The sequence below is a fragment of the Panthera pardus genome, unplaced genomic scaffold (assembly GCF_024362965.1).
Source record: "Panthera pardus isolate Hobbes unplaced genomic scaffold, ASM2436296v1 HiC_scaffold_25, whole genome shotgun sequence".
NCBI lineage: Eukaryota > Metazoa > Chordata > Mammalia > Carnivora > Felidae > Panthera > Panthera pardus.
In genome coordinates, this window is record NW_026526821.1 from 31,389,622 (window position 1) to 31,411,663 (window position 22,042).

Below are 22,042 nucleotides of genomic sequence, written 5' to 3' on the forward strand. Positions count from 1 at the left end.
CTTTATGGGATGAAGAAAATGTTCCAAACTTGAAAGTGATGGTTATGCAAGTCTGATTCACTGGAGGCCACTGAACTGTATGTGCTAAAGGGGAGAACTTTGTCGTGTGTGAATTCCATCTCAATAAAACTTTTTTTATAAAGAACCAATGGGATAGAAAATATAAAAAAGATACAGAATAAAAACCATCTACTCTGAGATTGAGAAAAATCTGAGTACAGAGATCACAAAGGCACACCAAATTCATGCAAAATCAGAGACAAAAAACCTATACTTGGTCACATCCTGGCAAAATAATTTAGCTACAGGAAGAAAAAGGTGTAGAAACATCCAGAGAGAAGGAGAAAATATTTGGTTTACTTAATAGCAATGATAAAGACGAGCCCCAGGATTTTCCAAGGCAGCATGAAAATGCCAGAAGGCAACAGAAAGTGAAGACAGAGAACCGAGGAAAAGGTTTCCCCAAAGAATTTTATACCCACACAAGCTGCCCTTAATGTAGGAAAACCAAAAAGTGCAACCTCAGATATGTGCAGGCTAAGAAAAAGGGGGTAGGGGGAGGCTGAGAGGTTGAGGTTTATTATTCCAACCACGTAAGAGGCAAAATCCAGGGAGGCCACTAATACACAGGGCTGCTAATCATGTATGCCAACCCCAACCGTCAAGGTCAGGGCAAAACTAAATAATGAAGATAAACCTAATTATAAGACTGAATGCAATGTCAAATTATTCTCTAAGCATATGCTAGGTGATATGAAAAATGTAATAACAATAAAGCAGATCAAGCAAGATTACATTAATAAAGACTGAAGACAGGCAGTAAAATCATGCTGAACCCCATCTTGCAAACAGGCAGGAGTTTTAAAACACCATTAGATCTTAGCGACAACTACTAGAGAAACAGGGGTGGGTTTTTTGGGGTTTGGTGTGTGTGTGTGTGTGTGTGTGTGTGGGTGTGTGTGTGGGTGTGTGTGTGTGTGTTAAAGGAAACCACATTAAAATTTGAAACATTACAGACTAAAACACAAACCAAACTGTAAATGAGTTAAATTCAACCTATTCTCAGATGCACCAGAAAATAAACACCAACACCCAACAATATACCTTAAAGTGACACACAAGTAAAGCAACAGTAATGCTGCCTCGTGATTTTTTAAGTAACAGACACAATGAAATCATGCTAGGAAGTAATAAATGCGGGAAAAGTAATAAATGGGGCAAACTTCACATTGGTAAAAAGTAAAAAATTCACAAATGAAGCATCATGTCAGTTTTTATTTCCAAACATTACTTCATGGACATAAAAAAGGTTCATAAACACACCTGTCTCCAAGAAGATGGGTGCAAGAGGGTGGAGGGACAGGGGCACAGGCTGCATCTCCATGTGAGTTTTCTTATCAATTAGAAAACCTGACCAATAAAATGAATAAAGCAAATATGATAGGTACCAGACTGTGCACCCCACAGAAAACAGAACCTAATTTCATTGGCTAAAGAGCATTTGTGAAAACTGACCATCATCGCAAACGAAAAGTTCAACCCCCACAAAAAGGAGCATTTATTTTTTCCTCACTGCCTGAGGATAATGCCCAAAGAGATCAAAAGAATTATTAACCAACAAAGTCTAACAACTTCAAAATTTTCAACCTTTCTCCAAAATAACTGTTGGGTCAAAGGTAAAGCTGAAACTGTAAGCACACCCTTACGAAAAGGAAGAATAAGCAATAAAATATCATACACAAAGCGTAAGAAATTAGAGAAAGAAAAATTAGCTAGAAAATAAGAAAAAAAAAAATTTTGATAAATACATCCAAGAAGGGTCTTGAACACACCTCCCAAGGCCAAAGCAGATAGAAACCTTCCACTCAAAAATACACAGGCCCAATTAGCTTCCCAGGCAAATGTCTCCAAGCACTAAGGAATAGTCACTTCCTATGCTACTCAGCTGCAGAGCACTGGAAAAGGAGAAAAAGACTGGTGAACCATTTTAGAAATCTAGTACCATCTTGATCTCCAACTTAACGAAAAGGAAAAAAACCTAGTATCACAACTCACATCAACAGGTAGAAAGAAGAAAGCCTATAAGACCAATGAAAACCAAAAAGGCTCTGGATAAAACATCATCAATTTTCAAATAACTCTTAGCACATTCGACACAGAAGAAAACAAGTCCTCCAAAAGAATCCCTATCTCATGCCAACAGCCAGTGATACTCACTCCGAAAAACCCCAAGTGGTACCCATTAAAGCCAGAAACAGATGGAGTCTGATAGCCTCCACTATAGAAGTCTGTCCTAATTCCTACAATATGAAAAAAGGTTTTAAAAGTTCTAACACTGGAGAGGCGCCGGGGTGGCTCAGTAGGTTAAGCGTCCTACTCTTGAGTTTGGCTCAGGTCACAATCTCACGGTTTGTGAGATCGAACTCCCCCTCCCCCAGTTGGGCTCTGGCTGACAGCATGGAGCCTGCTTGGGATTCTCTCTCTCCCCCTCTGCCCTCTCCCAACTCTTGAGCGCTTGTGCACTCTCTCATAATAATAAACTTTAAAAAAAAAGTTCTAATACTAGAAATGGAAAGACAAAGTAATGATTTATAGGTAATGAGTCTAACTCAGAAAATGAGTTTAAAAACCTAGAATAAAATACTTCAGAAAGGTAGGTCATTACAAAATAAACACAGAATGGGCTCCTGGGTGGCTCAGTAGGTTAAGCTAAGCATCTGACTCTGGATGTTGGCTCAGGTCATGATCTCATGGTTTTTGAGATTGAGCCCCATGTCAGGCTCTGCACTGAAAGCAAGGAGCCTACTTAAGACTCTCTCTCTCCCTGACCCTTCTCTGTTTCTGCGCATGCGCTCCCTCTCCCCCCTCTCAAAATAAAAATAAAAAATAAAATTGGTTTAAAAAATGAACACAGAAAAAACATCCCAAACACTAGCATTAACTCATGATTTACTCACCTTGTAAAGTATCATATACATGCACGCACAAGTATACTTACTAGCAAAGGAGGTGGCAATACAACGATTACTTTAGTCGATTCTGTAAAGCAAGATTCTGAGTATTTCTTCTTTACATTCCCCTGATTTTTTAAGTTTTATGTCCCTCCCCTTATTAAGGGACAAATCAGAAGTAGTTCAAATCTTAGTGCCTGTAAGTGTAGTAAATCTAGGACCAAAAAAATATGCAAAGCAACTAAAAGGCTAACCTTAAAACAAATACTGAAAAAAATGTTGAACTCTTCAGAAATCATTATGCATTTGAAAATATTTGATTAATGTAATCTCTGGTTTATGTTTTCCTTTTAAGGACAAAATCTGAACTGTTTTGAGAAAACATCCTTATATCTGGGTGGTTATTTCTGCTTTTCCAAATAAATGTTATATACTGACATTTTAATGTTGAAAAATGGAGTAAAACAACAGAGAAAGTTTAGGATTATCAACTGGACAGAAACTACTCTGATTCTGTAATGAGCCAACTTGGGGTGGGGAAATAATTCTGGAAACACGAAGAGCAAAGGCGCTGACTTACAGCACCCCCTAGTGTTACAACATTCAACTGGCACTTGGTAAAGTAAATTGGAAAATACAAAACGGCCTCAATAAACTTCCGGAAAATTTCACACATACAGAAAGCTAAACAGAATTAAAATACATTTTATATACAACTTACTTCCAACTATGCATTGTTCTATGTGCAATGTCTGTATTTCATCAGAAGTGTCAGAGACCACCAGGCGTCTCCAACAAGAGTCCTCTCTCACTCAATTTATTATTTCAAAACCCCTTGATTTTAAGCTGGGGACACAACCAACAAAATTCAGGCAACATCTCCCGGCTTCCCCTGCAGCTAGATGTGACCACAGGACTATGTTCTGGCCAATCGGATGTGCATGGAAGTACGTCCTCTCCTTCCCGCTAGCCGCAAGAACCATCTTGAGCCATGTTACTAAGTCAGTATGCTAGCAACGGTGAAGCAATAAGAAAAAAAGGAGCCAGGTTATGTGACAGAAAAAAAGCTTCTATTTCATATGTGGTAATATTAGAATTACCAAAACTATACTCTTTAAAAAAAAAAAAATGTAGGCACAGACACAATGTGGCAAAACAACACATTTTAGAATTAACCCCAGTTACTAAATTTTCAAAAGGAAATGGATCAGTACACATTTCAAACCTAGATGAATGTTATTTTCCTTCAAACGGTAGCTTCATGATCAAGGGTAAACATCTGGGTGAGATGAGTAAATTGACTGTTCACCTTGACTATCAAAGACTTCAATAAATGGGCTTGGCTTCTCTGACATTTAAAGGCTACTTGTTCATGGTCTCAAAGCATGACTCAGAATGTGTACTGACAGCACATGCCAGAACTCCAGCACTGAAAGTAAAATCAAGTTTCTCCGGCTCTCAAAGTAAATCCATTATAAAGACTGCATCCTCCAAACCCAAGATTCACATCACAGCACGGCCTAGTCAGCACCATGCAGAACACAAGGATTAGCGGGAGAAAGCACTTCACTGGGAGTCCAGAAGCCCACACTGCAGACTAAGCACAGTGGCATATGTGCAGGAGAGTCATTAACTAGTGGGCCTCACGTGTTTTGCTCTATAAAAGAAGGGTGTTGACCTACCTCTGTGGTCTCTGCACTTCCGTTTTTTGTAATGGAACAAGCATTCTCAAATCTTATTCAACGCCTGGAGAAAGGGAAAAAATCACAAGTAGGTGGGTGAGGTCATTAAAATAGGGACTCCACGCTCTTCACTGTAAAGTTTTAATACATATTTTCCAGAAATAAAACTAAAAAGTCCAGCCGGTAAATCAAAGAGTCCATAACTTAAGAGAACTTTGCTGAAAGCAGCAAGAAAACTACCCTGACCAAATTTCCTATCAGCAGCCTGCAAATGCTCCACTCCACCCTACCACCTCTTATCACTGTTGGGTTCTCCTAACACAACGCTCGGATTTTGAATGCGGGGGGGGGGGGGGGGGGGGGGGGGGTCAAAGAGCAAGAAGGGCAAAAATCAATTACTTTAAGTCATTTTAAAATAGCCAGTTTTTACAATTTAATTATTTGGGTTAAAAAAATATAGGACACACTTATCAGAACGGAGAAAACAAAAATGAAAACTGCTGAGATGATACACCAAGTTCTGATCAGGACACAGAGCATTTGGGACTCCCATACTGTCCTGGTCAGTACATAAAATGGCACAACCACTTTGGAAAAAGTTTGGCCATTCCTTATAAGGTTAAAAGACACATTTACCCTATGACCCAGTAATGTTACTCCTGTTCATTATGTAAATGTAAACTTCTGCTCGATCCAAAACGTGCACATAAATGTTTATGATGGCTTTATTTATGGTAGCCCAAACCTGGAATCATTCACCTTTAGCCAGTGAATGGATAAACCAATGTGGCATATCCCTGCTAATGAGAGGTCATCCCACACCCATCAGATAAGGCCAGTACAAAAGAGTTTAATAATACCAACTGTTGGGAAGACTGGGGATAAACAGGAATTTTCCCACTCTCTTGCCAGAAATGTAAATTGGTTCAAACACTTGGCAAAACAATTTGGTGGCAGCTAGCAGGTTGAAGAGGTGTGTGCACTATGATCCGGCAATGTCACTTCTCAGCATCTTGACCCTGTTTTTAACAGTACATAACCAATACATCAACAGAATATAAAAGTTAAGTTCTGCTACTTAAACAGAATTTAAAAAGAGCAGTTAAAATGAACTCTATCTAGCTACTCAGGTCAGCATGCCTTGAAAACATTCCTGAATGAGCAGACTACAGAACACGTATCACATGAGATTGCTTACTTAAGGTTTTAAATCATGTAGTCAATACTGTATGTGATGTGGGTTTATGGGTATATAAACATGTAATTCAAAAGTGAAAATATCAATGCAGGGTTACCTCTGGGAGAGAAGGGAAGGAGAGGACACCAGTAAAGAATACAGAGTATCTAAAATGTTTTATTTTCTTTAAAAGGAAGGAAGAAAGGAAGGAAGGCCTAAAGCAAAAACAGCATGTTTAGATTTATTAAATCTGAGTATCTGGCATATGAGTGTTCATTCTTTGATTTTTTTTTTACATTTCAAATTTCACAATTAAAAAGCAAACTCTTAAAGGATACACAAAAAAACAGATGCATAAAAACTGGTACAAGTAGTCGCCTGCTGAGAAGGGAGAGGCAATCAGACAAGGAGGGAGACTTAATTTCCTTGACTGTCCTCAGCACCTCTTAAATTTTGTTCCATGTATATCCATTATCTATTTTTCTTTAATTACAAACACATCTGATGTCCTCATCACCTCCAATCCCACCTCCCCCTTAGGGGGATTTTCATTTACAATCAGGCAAGGCCACTGAAGAGGCAATGGAGATTCCAGACTCCTGACTGGGCCACATTTGAGCTCCATCATCTCAAGAGGTCATTTAACCTGCTCCTCTCCAAGGGTCACGCCACTTCTAAGACCCTACCTTCTGTGAAAACACAAACCTATCCCCATAAACCAGGGAACAGGAAGCAGTTCTCCTGTGACCACAGCAGGAAAACTTAGAATCTGTTACAACAGCTCCACACAGACCATCAGTGGGATTGCCTCATTTCCTCTGGAAATGGAATAAAGTGGGCAGAGATGTATTCAGATAGTTACTATTTCTCAATACTCGAGGAGGTAGGAGGGCAGGAAGCTGAGGGGATCATTTATCTGAGGACTTCTTAATGAACTAAGAAGCAGAAGTCCTGGTGGAGAGGACAGGTGGAGGATGAAACTAGAGGAGTGAACAGATGACATAAGGAACAACAACAGTCAAGGGTCTGGCTGAGCCCAGAACTTGGACACGGGTGATAGAAAAAGTCACTCTGATACCTGTTTTCTCTCCAGCAGAGCATGACGGACAAAACAAAACAAAACAAAACAACAACACAGAGAAGTTACAACAGCAGGACCGTGCCACTGAGGAAGGCTGGGAAGTCACCCAGACAATTCAGTGAGGAAACCAAGATGTCAGCAAGAGGACAGTCACATGACTCCCTGAGGAGTCCGCAGCAGGTAAAAAGGGTGAGGAAGGGAAGTGGAAGCCAAGAGAGCACCGGAGTGCCTGAGGATCAAGAACTAGGAGATGAGAATGAGAGAGACCTAGGGAAGGACAGGATGTGTGCAGAGAAGACGCTCTCGAGCTCAAGATTCCACACGTGTCATCTGGGAGAGGACAAGGCCCAGGAAAGCGGAAGTAACTGGAAATAAAAGTTCCAAAAAAGATCCTGTGAAGGGAGGGTGAGGTTTGGATTGGAGGCGGGAGGAGCCAACAACACAGAGACAATGTTAGAAAACACAGCAGAAAGAAAAGGAGCAAGCCAGGAGGCAACATTCTCAAGGAACATTAGGAACGGTTAAGAAGTTGGTAGATGGCAAAGGTAAGGGGAGGGCGGGGCCACAGACTGGTGTGGCCTTGAAAATGGCAGGCTTTGTAAAGATGAAGGCTGGAGGTCACCGTCCGCTGTTCTCTCCATCTGGAAGGAGGGCACATCCAGGGAATTCCTATTCACATTTGAGATCTCTGGTAAAATCACCAATTCCTCAGAAAATCCTTCCCAGACACCTCAAAATCAAAATCAAATCACACACTTTGCTTTGCCATCCCCTCCAAAGCGACAACCACAATTCATACCAAGTATCCCTCGTCATTCAAATGTACGCTCTTCTTGGGCTCACTCAGTGAGAAATCCACATTTTTCTTAATCTACTTGGTTCCTAAGCTTTGGCTAACAAAAAATACAACTTCAGAGAATAAAGGATACATCTAAAATTTATCCAGAGAGCCACCGAATCAGGAAGGCTTCTGGTTCTCTGGTAAACTGGGCTTTAGAACACCTTAACTACACACACTTAAAAATAGTCTGCTTGGGGGCACCTGGGCGGCTCAGTCACTTAAGAGTCTCTTTTTTTTTTTTTTTAATTTATTTTTTTAATGTTTATTTATTTTTGAGAGAGAGAGAGAGACAGAGCACGAGTGGGGGATGGGGGCACAGAGAGAGAGGGAGACACAGAATCTGAAGCAGGCTCCAGGGTCCGAGCTGTCAGCACAGAGCCCAACGCGGGGCCCGAACCCACAAGCCGTGAGATCATGACCTGAGCTGAAGTCAGACACTCAACCGACTGAGCCACCCAGGCGCCCCAAGAGTCTAACTCTTGATTTCAGCTCAGGTCATGATCTCATGGTGTGTGAGTCTGAGCCCCCCAACAGGCTCTGTGCTAACAGTGTGGATTCTGCTTGGGATTCTCTCCCCCCGCTCCTTCCCTCTGTCCCCTCCTCACTCACTCTCACCCTCTCTCTCTCAAAAAAAAAAAAACAACAAAAACTAAAAACATAAATAAAATAAAAATTTTTTAAAAGTAGTCTGCTTGACTGTAAGAATTCCAAATACTGTCAAAATTTGCTTTTTATTTTTTCATTTAATGTGATTCTCACTGTATTGCTGACAGGAATATAATCATGTATAAGCTTTCTTATAAAAAATATGGAAATATAAAAGAGCATACATAAAATCAGAATCTACTGCTTGTAAATCATTCAAAAAATCCTAACACTACTGAATAATTGCTTAACATCCCTTCAATAGGCAGGCACTTGCATTAACTGCTGGTGGGAATAATAATTGGCTTAACATTTCTAGATGGTCATTTAACAACATCAAAAGCTCTAAAAATACACACAGCCTTTGACCCAATAATTCTATTCATAAGGAATTTAACAAAATAATTAAAATAGGCTCAATTTTTCATTATGAGAACGTTCACCTAAAAGAGTACACAGAACAATCCAGAACTGGAGGGGAAAATACTAATGTCTAAACTGGTTGGTTAAATTATGGATACATTCTTAGAATATTGTGGGGGCTTAAAATTTTGGTAACAGAAGTACCCACTGACATGAAAGATAATGTGTTGAGCGTGTCCCTGAAAGGAGGAAAAGGCGGGTTACAAAACACACTGAACACTTCCATTACAGTGTGTACATACACACATGGAAAACAGGAAAAACACCAGTGTTTGGTGATTTTGTGATTACCTCCATATGATAGGATGACTTTTTGCTCTTTTTTGATTTTTGCTTTTTCTACAGTGTGTGTATCATTTTAAAGATTTCGTTTTTTAAAGTAATCTCTACAGTTAACGTGGTGATCGAACTCAACAACCCCAAGATCAAGAATCGTATGCTCTATCGACGAAGCCAGCCAGGAACCCCTATTTTCATTTTTAAACCTTAAGTCACTGCCTAAGGACAGTACTAAAATAAATATGCAGGCAAGACAAACTAGGTGAAATTAAGGCACTCAAATCCTTGTAACGAGATGCTTAGCCCCTCATTTCCAAGGACTTATTGACAGCAGCTGAGTAACTAAAGAAACCAAAAGGTGTGGTCAGAAGGGAGGCACTCCAACCTTCTGCAAACTTTCAGAGTGGAGGACTCCTGATTTACCTGTATTTCCTCACAGCCCTGTATTCTCTTCAGCTACTTCCAAAGGCTGTTGTCATCTAAAGACAGTACTGTACTGCACTTCTTCACATGTTTCTAGGTAAAATTCTTCATTTTAAAAGAAATGAGAAATATTCACTGGACCCTAAAAAAGGGGAGCACTGAGTAATGAACAGAATTATTGAACCACTATGCTATACACCTGAAACTAATATAACACTATATGGTAACTACACTGGAATTAAAATTAAAAATTAAAAAAAAAAAAAAAAAAAAAAAAAAAAAGAAGAGGGATGCCAGGGTGGCTCAGTCTGTTGAGCATCCAACTCTTGATTTCCACTCAGGTCATGATCTCACAGTTGGTGGGTTCAAGCCCCACATGGGGGCTCCTCACTGTGAGTGCAGAAATTCTCTCTGCCCCTCTTCTGCTCATGCTCTCTCTCAAAATAAAGAAAGAAATAAACTTAAAAAATTTAAAAATTTAAAAAAAGAAATGAGAACTATTCATTGGACCCTAAACTTCAATGTATTATAACCTAAAATTACATTTATATATAATGCAAAATTTATATTTAATATTTTTATGTATATAAGCATAAACATTAACTTATTAAAATCATAATCTAATATTATATCTAAAATCATAAGCTATAAAACATTTGTGATTCTTGGGTAAAAGAGAAAACTAGTTTAAAAAATCTGTATACATATATGTAAATTTTAAATACATTAAAAAAAAATTTTTTTTCTTCTCAAGCCAGGGAATAAATGAAATAACATCTAGAAAATACTGCCTTATCAAGCAAATTAATTGAACCGGTTCAGAACCATTTTCCAGGCAATGGGAAACCTCTCAATTTGACAGGGAAAAAAATGAGAAAGGGAAGCTGAAAAAAGCATCGTTTGATGATGAGTATATGCTATTACACAGCCCGTGAATACAAGTGGTTGTTATGAAATACCCAAAAATCCAAAAGCTTAAAAGTTGAAAACACTACTTAATGTACATAAAAACAATGTGGGCCTTGAGCCACCCAACCCAAGAGCACCAGCCCCATGGGACTACTAAGCACTTGAACCGTGGGCAGCCCAACTGAGATGTGCTGTTAAGTATAAAATACACATCAAACTCCAAAGACTTACTATGGGGAAAAAAAGCACATCTTACTAATAATTTTATATTATGTGAAAAGATAATTTTTTAATATATTAAGTTATAAAACCTATTACTAAAATTAATATTACCTATGCCTTTTTACTTTGTTTACTAAAGCTACTAGAAAAATCACATATGTGACTCCCATTATAATTGTATCGAACAGTACCGGTCTAAAGAAAGTGGATACCAGGAAAAGAGAAAAAAGTTACTGCAGAGTACACAACCATGGTAATCATGATGAGACTTCCATCCAGAGAGTATGTTGTGATACTGATTTTACAAGCACACATGCACACAACACAGGCAAGGCCACGTATCTTAGCCCAAACATCAGAACGCTGTAGTACTATGCTCCACCACCAGTTCTGTAGCCTGCCCTCTGATGGAGGGGAGCAGGTGCCATAACCTAATTTCTCACACTCACAGCACCAGAAGGAAGGAGGGAGGGAGCCAGATGTGAGAAAGGCGAAAGCAGAAATCCACATGCTAACAACAAGCAGGAGCTAAAAGGTCATAAGGGGACCTGGGGGCTCTCCCCTAGAAGCTCAGAACCAGCACAAGAAACCTAAATAAAGCTAACAGGGTCTATCCATGGGGCTCAAATCCAGAGGGGCTTTGTAACTATTGAATTGCCAAGTTCTAGTTTTGTATGGCAAAACTAAAATAAAATACATGTATGAAAAAAAATTATCATTAAAAGGAATGGGACAAAGTTATTGATGAGATTTTTCCATACCAAACAGAAAGGCAGCAAAGGACTTAGGCAATTTATCAACAGCTGGTAGTAATCCAACACTAACACATTGATTTTAAAACAAAGCCCACTGAAAAGGCCAGAGCTGTTCTAATGCGCTTGGAACCCCTTCATAGTAACGGTTTCATAGAAACCATCTTCCTTCCTTACCTTCTTATGCAAGCTCTGTGATCATCATCAGTGTTTACATAGGTTTTTGAAAGTACCCACTTTTCCCAGTAAATATTTAATTCTCTTGTTGCTACCGATCAAACTATAAACAATGCAGCATTTTATATAACATGTTTAGTTACGAGAAAGTGGGACATTGACGTCAATAGCACACAGTCTGTAAACCAAAATTACCAGACAGAGACTCTCAGAAATCACCCACTAATAAAACAGAGATTTCTCCTCACGGCTGAAAGTTTTTAATCCAGTTTCTATCCGAGTCCTTCCACATCTATGGATCAACTTCTAAAACGTGCCTGAAGCAGAACTGGGTATGGGGTCTGCAGGCTCCAGGCGCTGGGCAGAGCTGGTGTTCTTGGCTATGAATGCCCAGACAAGTGTATGCTCTTGAGAACAAAGATGAAAGGTACTAACTAGCAAAACTTCTCTTTTCTCAGTTTAGTAAACTGAATATTTAGGATCTGTACTGAAAAAGAAAAGGATAAATCAACCATTTGGCTAGTTTCCTGAACTGCCAAAAGTCTCAGCACTGAGATGGAAATGGATTATATGTGAAGCCATCTGCCATCTCAGTGGACAGATTGGGACAACGAGTCAATCATAGAGACATGATAGATATTTCCCAAACTGTGCATGAGCACTCGGAGAAAACAGCTCAATAGAGCCTGAAATGGTCAGAAATGAATTTGTGGAAATGGGATTTGGGGTCAGCAGGAAAGTCCTGAGTGGAAGGCCACCTTGGAGACCAAGGCAGGCAGGAGTACTGCAAGTCTCGAGGCCATGAAAACAGCTTAACCATAGCTCACAATGGGAGGTGGAGGACGAAAACAACTTGCAGGGTCAAAGGAGTCTCAAAAGTCCAATGTAAATGCAACATGGTTTTAATGAGACATCAGTTTCTGGGCAGGTGAGGAGAGAGAGTCCACCACTGGAAAAATCTCAAGATGGAAGGTCAAGAAGCTACTGTGTTAATCCAAGTATAAGGATCTTGGCAACTGGGGTGACAAAAGGGATGACAAAAAGGGACGGATAGAGTGAGTGATTTAAAAGAGAAAAAAAAAAAAAAAATCAAAGATCGGGTGTCAAAGAGGACCTCTAGAAAAAGAACAAGTTTGTCTGTCTCCTTTAAATAAGTAAGGAAATGGGCTCGACAAGGCAAGTAACGAACGAGGTCTGGACATGCTAAATTTGAGCTGGGGGTGGCATGTACATCTGACAAGTGCCCACCAAAGACGAGAGATTTGAGAAAAAAGCTCTGTGCACAAACAGAAGAGAGAAAGAGATGTGTGAATTGAAATATAAAGATGGTTAACAGAAACTCTGAGAGCTGGGAGACCATGTATTCTGCAGGTATTCCCAGAGATATTCACCTCACCTCCCTTGTGGTAATAAATATTACTTTTAAGAAAGTATTATAAAAAGGCCCCAAAGAGCCAAAATAATGTTGAAAACGAAAACCAAAACTAGAGGTATCACAATTCCAGACTTCAAGCTATAAAAGCTGTAATCATCAAGACAGTATGGTACTGGCACAAAAACAGACATGTAGAGGGGCACCTGAGTGGCTCAGCTGGTTAAGTGTCCGACTCTTGGGTTCAGCTCAGGTCATGATCTCACAGTTTCATGGGTTCAAGCCCCACATTGGCCTCTGCACTGACAGTGCAGAACCTGCTTGGGATTCTCTGTCTTCCTCTCTCTTGCTGCCTCCTCACTCATGCGGTCTCTCAAAGCATATAAACTTTTAAAAAATTATTAAAAAAAAAAAAAAAAGACCAATGGAACAGAAGAGAAAACCCAGAAATGAACCCACAAATATATAACCAACCAATCTTCAACAAAGCAGGAAAGACTATCCAACTGAAAAAAAACAATCTCTTCAGCAAATGGTGCTGAGAAAACTGGACGGCACCATGCAGAAGAATGAAACTGGACCACTTTCTTAACCATACACAAAAATAAATTCAAAATGGATGAAAGACCTAAATGTAAGACAGGAAACCATCAAAACTCTAGAGGAGAAAACAGGCAACAATCTCTTCGACCTTGGCCGCAGCAATTTCTTACTACACATGTCTCCAGAGGCAAGAGAACAAAAGCAATAATGAACTACTGGCACTTCAAGATAAAAGGCTTCTGGAGGCGCCTGGGTGGGTCAGTCGGTTCAGCGTCCAACTTTGGCTCAGTTCATGATCTCACAGCTTGTGGGTTTGAGCCCCGCCTCGGGATCTGTACTGACAGCTCAAAGCCTGGAGCTGCTTTGGATTCTGTGTCTCCCTCTCTCTCTCTGCCCCTCCCCTACTCACGCTTGCTCTCTTTCTCTCTCAAAAATAATGTGGAAAAAAAATTAAAGATAAAAGCCTTCTGCACAGCAAAGGAAACAATCAACAAAATTAGAAGGCAACCTACTGAATGGGAGAAGACATTTGCAAATGACATATAGGATAAAGGGTTACTATCCAAAATCTAAAAAGAACTTACCAAACTCAACACCCAAAATACAAATAATTTAGTGAAGAAATGGGCAAAAAACATGAACAGGCACTTTTTTCAAAGAAGACATCCAGATGGCTAACAGACACATGAAAAGATGCTCAACATCACTGATCATCAGGGAGATACAAATTAAAACCACGATGAGATACCACCTCACACCTGTCAGAATGGCTAAAATGAACAACTCAGGAAACAACAGGTGTTGACAAGGATGTGGAGAAAAGGGAACCCTCTTGTACTGTTGGCAATGCAAACTGGTGCAGCCACTCTGGAAAACAGTAAGGAGGTTCCTCAAAAAATTAAAAATAAAACTAGCCTACAACCCAGCAATTGCACTACTAGGTATTTATCCAAAGGATACAAAAACGCTGATTTGAACGGGCACATGCACCCCAATGTTTATAGCAGCACTATCAACAATAGCCAAACTATGGAAAGAGCCCCAATGCCCATCAACTGACGAATGGATAAAGAAAATGTGGTGTATATATACAATAGAATACTACTTGGTGATGAAAAAGAATGAAATCTTGCCATTTGCAACAATGCCGATGGAACTAGAGTGTATTACGCTAAGCAAAACAAGTCAGTCAGAGAAAGGCAAACATCATATGATTTCATTCATATGTGGAATTTAGGAAACAACAGATGAACATAGGGGAAGGGAAGGAAACATAAGAACAGAGAGGGAGGCTAACCCTAAGAGATTCTTAAATACAGACAACAAACTGAGGGTTACTGGAGGGGTGTTAGGTGAGGGGGATGGGCTAAATGGGCAACGGGCCTTAAGGAGGGCACTTGTTGGGATGAGCACTGGGTGTTATATGTAAGTGACAAATCACTAAATTCTATTCCTGAAACCATTATTACACTATATGTTAACTAACTTGGATTTAAATAAATATAAATTGAAAAAAAAAAACGTATTACATACAATTTGATGACAGCTTAAGACAACAACTTGGGGCGCTTGAGTGGCTCAGCTGGTTAAGCATCCGACTTCAGCTCAGGTCATGATCTCACAGTTTGTGAATTCGAGCCCCAAGTCAGGCTCTGTGCTGATGGCTCAGAGCCTGGAGCCTGCTTTGATTCTGTGTCTCCCTCTCTCTCTGCCCCTCCCCGCTTGCACTCTCTCTCTCTCTCAAAAATAAACATTAAAAAAAGAAAAAAAGAAAAAAAAAACTAACAACTTCACATAGAAAACAAAAAGTGGAAGAAATCCACAAATGTTCACGGTGGTGTCATTAGGTGGTGAGACCAAGGCTCTTCCTAAATTCTTGGAATTTCCCTTTAAGAGCAAGTATGGACTTTCTATTAGAAAATGAAAATAAATTTTTTTTAAAAAGAAATGATTCCCTTTCAGCATTTATAAAAGCTCTTATAAATGTATACCTAAATAATGAATGTCACTGTTTGTAAATTAATAGTAAATAAAAGTACCACTGACATAACTTTCTATACCCACCATAGTGAATACATTTAGTTTTGACAAGACAACCTGTTTGCGAGAATGTTTATTAGGAGTATAAATTCTTGTAGCTTCCCTACGGGACAATTTGTCAAAATTAAAAAAGTAAAAATTCGTAAGCACTGTACTCAACAATTTTACTGTTAAAAATTTACTTATGGGTATTGTCCCTGAAATAGGTGCAAGAAATTTCACTGCAATATTGTTTGCAATAGCAAAAAATTTTAAATAACCAAAATACCCATCAAGCCTTGGGACAGGAGAGGAACATGGGAGGAAATGCAGTGTAAATGTGCTTATTTAGTCTCACTACTTAAATTGAAGAATGCTTGAAAAAGAAGGAACACGTCTTCAATCTCTTTACCCCCGGGGTTCAGACCTGTGACCCAGACATGGAGCCTCAAAGGCAATAGGTATTCAAAAGTTTGCTGATTTAAAAAAGCCAAAAGCATGTAAAGGAAAAAGAAAATACTTACTTCATTACCTGTACATGGCAAGACTTTGCCTATTTTCTACTTTAATCTACTTAACAAGGAATTCGGCCTACAACAGCCCATTACCTTATCATTAGCATTAACCAAACAATTAATTATTCCCAGGATTGCATTTAGACCTTTGGTGACATGTACAAAGGGCGAGGTCAAGCACAAATGAATTCTAACACTAAAGGGCTGTCAGCACAACTGCATCATGAAATGCAGAACGAAAAAGATTAGGTTTCAGACGCACCTAAATGCCGTGACGTGAACCTGTCCATATGCTTTCCGTTTCAAGCCGCTGAGCTACATTTCCTGGTGCTGAATTCCAAGCTCGAAACCACAGGAGGATCCCGGTTGGCAGAGTCAAGGCCTAGCTAGAGAAAAACAGATGATCAATAAAAACAGAGTAATAATAAACCTAGCAGGAGGCACTCTGCATGAATGGAATCTACTTCTCATTCAGCTCTGCCCAATCCTAGAACTTGCTCTGTTGCTCCCTCATTCTTAAGGAGCATCTAGGAGTCCCCAGCCCATCCCCAGGCAGAAGCACAAGCTGCACCTTCAATCCCTTAAAAATTGGCTCTCCATTTGCACAAAATGTGTTGGGAGATGGTATTTTAGAGTATCTGGAAAAAGCAATTTTGTACTTAGTTGGGGGTTTTTTCCTTTTAAACTCCATATTCCCTAGAATAAGATCTCAATTTAAAAAAAAAAAAAAAAAAAAAAAAAAAGACAAAAAAACTTCTCTAGTATTCAATACGTGCCAAGCACTGTACTACACACTTCTTAAAATTAATAAAGGGAAGCCTCACTAAAGTTGAGTGGGGAAGAGACTAAGGGAAGCTAGAAGAGGGAAGCCACTACCAATCGGTCAATTACAGGAAATTGTCATCACAGACCCCAACAGAAGAATCTCTACAGGAAAGAATCATCAATGACAGGCCTCGACAGAGAAAGATATAGACTGCAGCTCTACAAGAAACTGGCTACCCTTGCAACTCAGCCAATGGCAAACCATTAGCCTGAATTAGTATTCTCCTCCAATGGGCTTTGTTCAAAACAACCCCTCCCAATTTTCTCCTTCTCCGTAAGATAACCTTCTTCTTTGTTGGACTTACCTATGGCTTTGTTATAGCTTAATACCCAGGAGTTGTAATTCTTGGTTACTCCCAAATAAACCCATTTCTGTTGGTAAAATAACTTTTTTTTTAAGATTTATTTTTAAATTTATTTATATTTAGAGAGAGAGAAAGCAGGGGAGGGGAAGACAGAGAAGGAGAGAATCCCAAGGCTGTCAGCGCAGAGCCCAACACAGGGCTTGAACCCACGAACCGTGAGATAATGACCTGAACTGAGATCAACAGTCGGATGCTTAACCGACCGAGCCACACAGGTGCCCCTAAAATAACTTCTTTTTAAGGTTAACATTATTTGATGGGATCCAGAAGACCACCAACAAATCCAAGGCTAGTGAGCAAATATGCACCCATACCCACAGAGCTCACTGCTTTCTTGCCCACCCTAAAATTTTTCTTCTGGATTTTGAGCTCCACTCTTGTGTTTCAAGCTCTCCAGGAATTATTCAGAATCTGTTTTAAGGCTTGGTCCTTTATAAGAACACTCGTTTGGCCTTTGGTCCAACTCCTCTTAAGAACTAGGCCATTCCTAATAAAACTGCTAGTCCTTGGCCCAACTTCTCACGAACAGGGCTGTGCCTACCGGAACAGAGCTGGCCTTTGCTCGGATTCCTTTTAGAACCAGACTGATCATACCGTTTAGGAATCTTTCTTTCCTGCTCTAGAAAAGACAGACAAAATAAACCGCTAAGAAGTGGGATCCCAGTCATCAAGATGTTTTGAGGGTGACCCCTCTTCTGGCACCCTGGTCAGTTCCTCTTCACACACACAGTAGTTTAAAACTCCAATGGCCATTGCAGGGAACTCGCCATCTCTCCAAACTTACTCTTCATCAAAAGTAAATTGGACAGCGCCGCCTGAGTGGCTCAGTCAGTCAGTTAAGTGACTGACTTCGGCTCAGGTCATGATCTCACAGTTTGTGAGTTTGAGCACCGCGTCGGGCTCTGTGCTGATAGCCCGGAGCCTGGAGCCTGCTTCTAATTGTGTCTCCCTCTCTCTCTGACCCTCCCCTGCTCACACACTGTGTGTGTCTCTTTCTCAAAAATAAACAAACATTAAAAAAAAAAAAAAAAAGTAAATTGGATAGCCATGGCTCTAAAATTGTCAAAACTGAATGGGATGCCTACTTTGGGATTGTGAAGCTTCGGAATTCTGAAGCTATAAGGAATCTAAAATTGCCTCTCTGCAAAATACAATTTCTAGACTAACAGAGACAAACAAAGGAAAGAAAGGGCTCCTGAGGCCTCTTTCTTCCCTTCCTGTCTTCTAGGTCTCAGGATGTACAGCAGCTGTCTTGTGTTCAGTCCCCACTTTCACTTAACTTTTTTCTCTGAACCTCTCCCCACTCCCTTCTTTCCTGAATCTAAGAAAACTGCTCCTTTAAAATTAAGTCTTCTGGATCTGAATAAACCCCAAACTTCTTATGTTCCCTGGACCAAGGCCAAACTGCGAGCCAGAGTTGAAGAGTTTCCGAAAGTGACTCAGGACCCACGTTTGCTGGAGAATTTAACATAGTTACTCCAACTTAACCACCCTGCTTTCTCAGATCTGTATCAGTCAGGCCATGTGCTTGTTGGTGAGGACCAGGCCTAACACGGGATGAAACTAATCCCATAAGAACAGCCTAAAGGATTCAGAGAATTAACCCTAACTTTTGGCAAGATGCTAGAACACTCACTGGAAATCTCCATTGAGCAATTACAGTAGATTTCCTAAGACTGTTGATTGGAACAAAATTCAGGCTTCACAAAAAAGCCCGATCAACCTGTTCACGACCATTCTAATCAACTCCAAATGATCTTTCAAAAAGATTCTGGTCTTCCTTTAGAGGCTGAATCCAAATGGGTAGCATTAACTGCATTTACTAACAGGCTGAACCAGGATCTTCTGGTTAAAGGACCAGCATGGAATGGGAAACTGTGCCCACTCCAGAATTAGCTAGCTTGGCAAACCAGCTCACCCACATGCTAGAGGAGTCAACTCAAAGAAAGACCACTAATATTCTCAGTTTTCAACTCTGGCAAATGAAGGTCCCTAAACAGAACAAAACCCCCCGGCTTTCTGCTATCACTGCAAAGGGCCAGGGCACTAGAAAAAAAAAAAAAGACTGTTACAAACATAAGCATTCCAGAAGCCTTCAGCCCTCTAGCCAGCCTTTCCACTGTCCTCCTAATTCCCAGTGATGGGACTCTGAGGACCTACAAGGGCTCTTCCCACTTCTCCCCGTTAACTGGCTTGGAAAAAATACTCTCCCGACTGAGAATGAATCTCTTTGTCTTGGTGACCCCAGAGCTGCATTCTCGGGGCTCAACACCACTCCTATAAAGCAGGTCCTGTCCCAGAGCATGAAAACAATTCAAATAGAGGGGGTCTCTCATAAACCTCAACAGGTTCCTGTCTGCACCTGCTCCCATTTGTTTAGGCCCGTTGAGATTCCCATTCTCACCTCCTTAAGTTTCTCTACCCCATTCATTTACTGGGCCAAGATTTCTTAGGAAAGTATCATGCCAGAATTTCTCCCAGAAAAAAGAAATAATTATAGAATCAAAATCGCCAACCACATGAATTAAATGACCCTTCAACATCCCTGATGGCACTATAATAGAGTCTGGGGACACTGATCATTTATCCCTATTAGATCAGCTACCATTCTCTTTATGGGCAGATTCCCCAACTGATACTGGCAGAATTCACAGTGCACCCCCCATCAAGATTCAAACAGATCCCTCAACACCTCTCCCCAGAGCTAATACCCTATAAGTAAAAAAGCCCTTTAAGACATCAAGCCCATAATAGGAGACCAGAGACTCAGGGCCTTTTTATCCCCTGCACTAGTCCCTGTGATACCCCCATTTTATCTGTCAGAAGACCCAGTGGCTCAGGATGGAGGTTAGTCCAGGACCTCAGAGCAATAAATAACACTATTCCTTGGCACCCCATTGTTCCTAACCCCCACACACTGACATCCATCCCCACTGAAAGCAAAGTTTTCACTATAATTGTTCTATACAGTGCACTTTTACTATCCAGTTGATAGGGATAACCATTGTCTTTTTGCTTTCATTTGGGAAGAACAGTACTATACCTGGACAGTAATGCTCCAGAGTTACAGAGAGAGTCCTTCTTAACTTTTTACAAACCTTTAAAGCTGATTTGGAAGATATAAAATCTTCTGCAGGCTCTGGTTGGTTACAACATGTAGATGATTTGCTTCTCTGCTCCCTTTCTCAAACCTCTTCACAGGAGACAGCATTCACCTGTTAAAACTTTTGGCCTTAAAAGGACAAAGTCTTTAAAGAAAAATTGCAGTTTGCTCAAGCTAAAGTTCATCTGAGGGCACCTGATTTCAGAACAAGGCCTACACTTAGATCCAGGTAGCTTTCGTGGCATCCTGAACTTCCCAAAACCTACAACTAAATGCCAATTACAAAGTTTTCTTGGACTGGCTGTCTACTGTCGAAATTGGGATTCCAAACTTCTCTCTTACAGCTCAAGCTCTATAGGCTTTACTAAAAACTGACAAACCTGACTGCATCATTTGGAAAGACTGAGAAGACCTAGCTTCGGAGACTTCATAAAGAAAAGTCTAATAAAGCCTCTTGCCCTCAGAGATCCTAATTATCAACTCCCCTTTTCTCATTGTTTGTGAGAGGGAAGAAAATGCCCTTGGAGTACTTGCCCAAAAACATGGGGGACCATCACTGACCCTTGGGGTCTTAGAACCAAGCACTGGAGCAGCCCATGGCCAGGGATCTCCCTCCTTGCCTCAGGGCCATTCCTGCCACTGCCCTTCTAGTTAAGGCCCGTGAAGGGTCACAGGCCTCCCTCTAAGCACACTTGTGCCGCGTACAGAGAAGCCCCCCTAAATCCTCACCACTGCACTCATCCAGGAGATCCCCCTAACTGTTCCTCATATAACTCCTCCTCACTGCGAGAACCTTAACCCTGCTATTCTCCCTCCTCCCTGGCAGAGACCACTCACAACTGCTTCAGATGGACAGATCACCTCTTGACTCCCTGTGACTGTTTATAGGAACCTCCTCTAACCGATGCAGATTTTTCATGGTGTCCCGATGGTTCTTACTTAAAGGATGAAAATGGCAAATCCTGTGCTGGGAATGCTAGCGTGACTCCTTTTGAAGCCACCGAGGCAGCACTTTTACCTTTCGCTATCTCGGCCCAACAGGCCAAGTTCTATACTTGTACCTTGGCCAAAGGTAAAACCACAAACATTTATACCCATAGCTGATATACCTTTGAGGTAGCTCAGGACTCTGGAATGGTACCCAACAATGAGGTGCTCTCACCTCCAATGGGGATAAAATTCTAAATGGTTCCTATGTCCAAATTTTATCAAATGCCACACTTTGGCCAGATACTCTTTTATTAAAGTTCCTCAGCATTCTAGACTCCACTCTCTGGAGGCCAAAGGAAACGACCTCGCTGATATTTCCACCAAAGCACTGCTCTCAAAGCAATCAAGAGCCAAACCTCTGTCACAGTCCAAAGGGATATTCTCCCAAATGAAGATTTTGAAAACAGACCAGAAATGCCCAGTAACTGGCTCCAGAAAAGGAAAAATACTGGGAACCTAATCACTGTTGGTTTGATAAAAAGAACTGTGGGTTAGACCAAATAATCTGGCCGAATTCATGGACCAATATTGGTGGGGAAATAAAGCTACAAAAGTGTCTATCCCACTTGTCCCATGCATCCAAAACACAACGCAGAAAAAAGTGCTCACACCGCTCATTTTAAATTACCTAAGGGGCCATTCAAGTTCTGGTAAATGTATTTCATACAGCTACCCCCATCTCATGGATTTAAGTATGTTTTAGTAATGGTTTGTAGGTCTTCTCACTGGACCAAAGCTCTCTTGTAGA

General features: G+C 40.5%; 1 protein-coding gene across 7 annotated transcripts in view; it reads right to left on the reverse strand.

Annotated features, from left to right (window-relative positions):
* Window positions 1–22,042, reverse strand: part of SLC23A2 (solute carrier family 23 member 2) — a 132,908-nt gene that overhangs the window by 90,261 nt on the left and 20,605 nt on the right. For 2 of the 7 annotated variants that reach the window (XM_019462600.2, XM_019462592.2), the window contains exons 2-3: window positions 16,274–16,397; window positions 4,634–4,697 (exon numbers count right to left, since the gene is read on the reverse strand). The gene's annotated coding sequence lies outside the window, so the exon portion shown is untranslated. Of the gene's footprint in view, window positions 1–4,633; window positions 4,698–5,493; window positions 5,653–16,273; window positions 16,398–22,042 lie in introns of all 7 variants that reach the window. The other 5 variants (XM_019462595.2, XM_019462594.2, XM_019462593.2 and 2 more) reach the window with 5 other exon arrangements.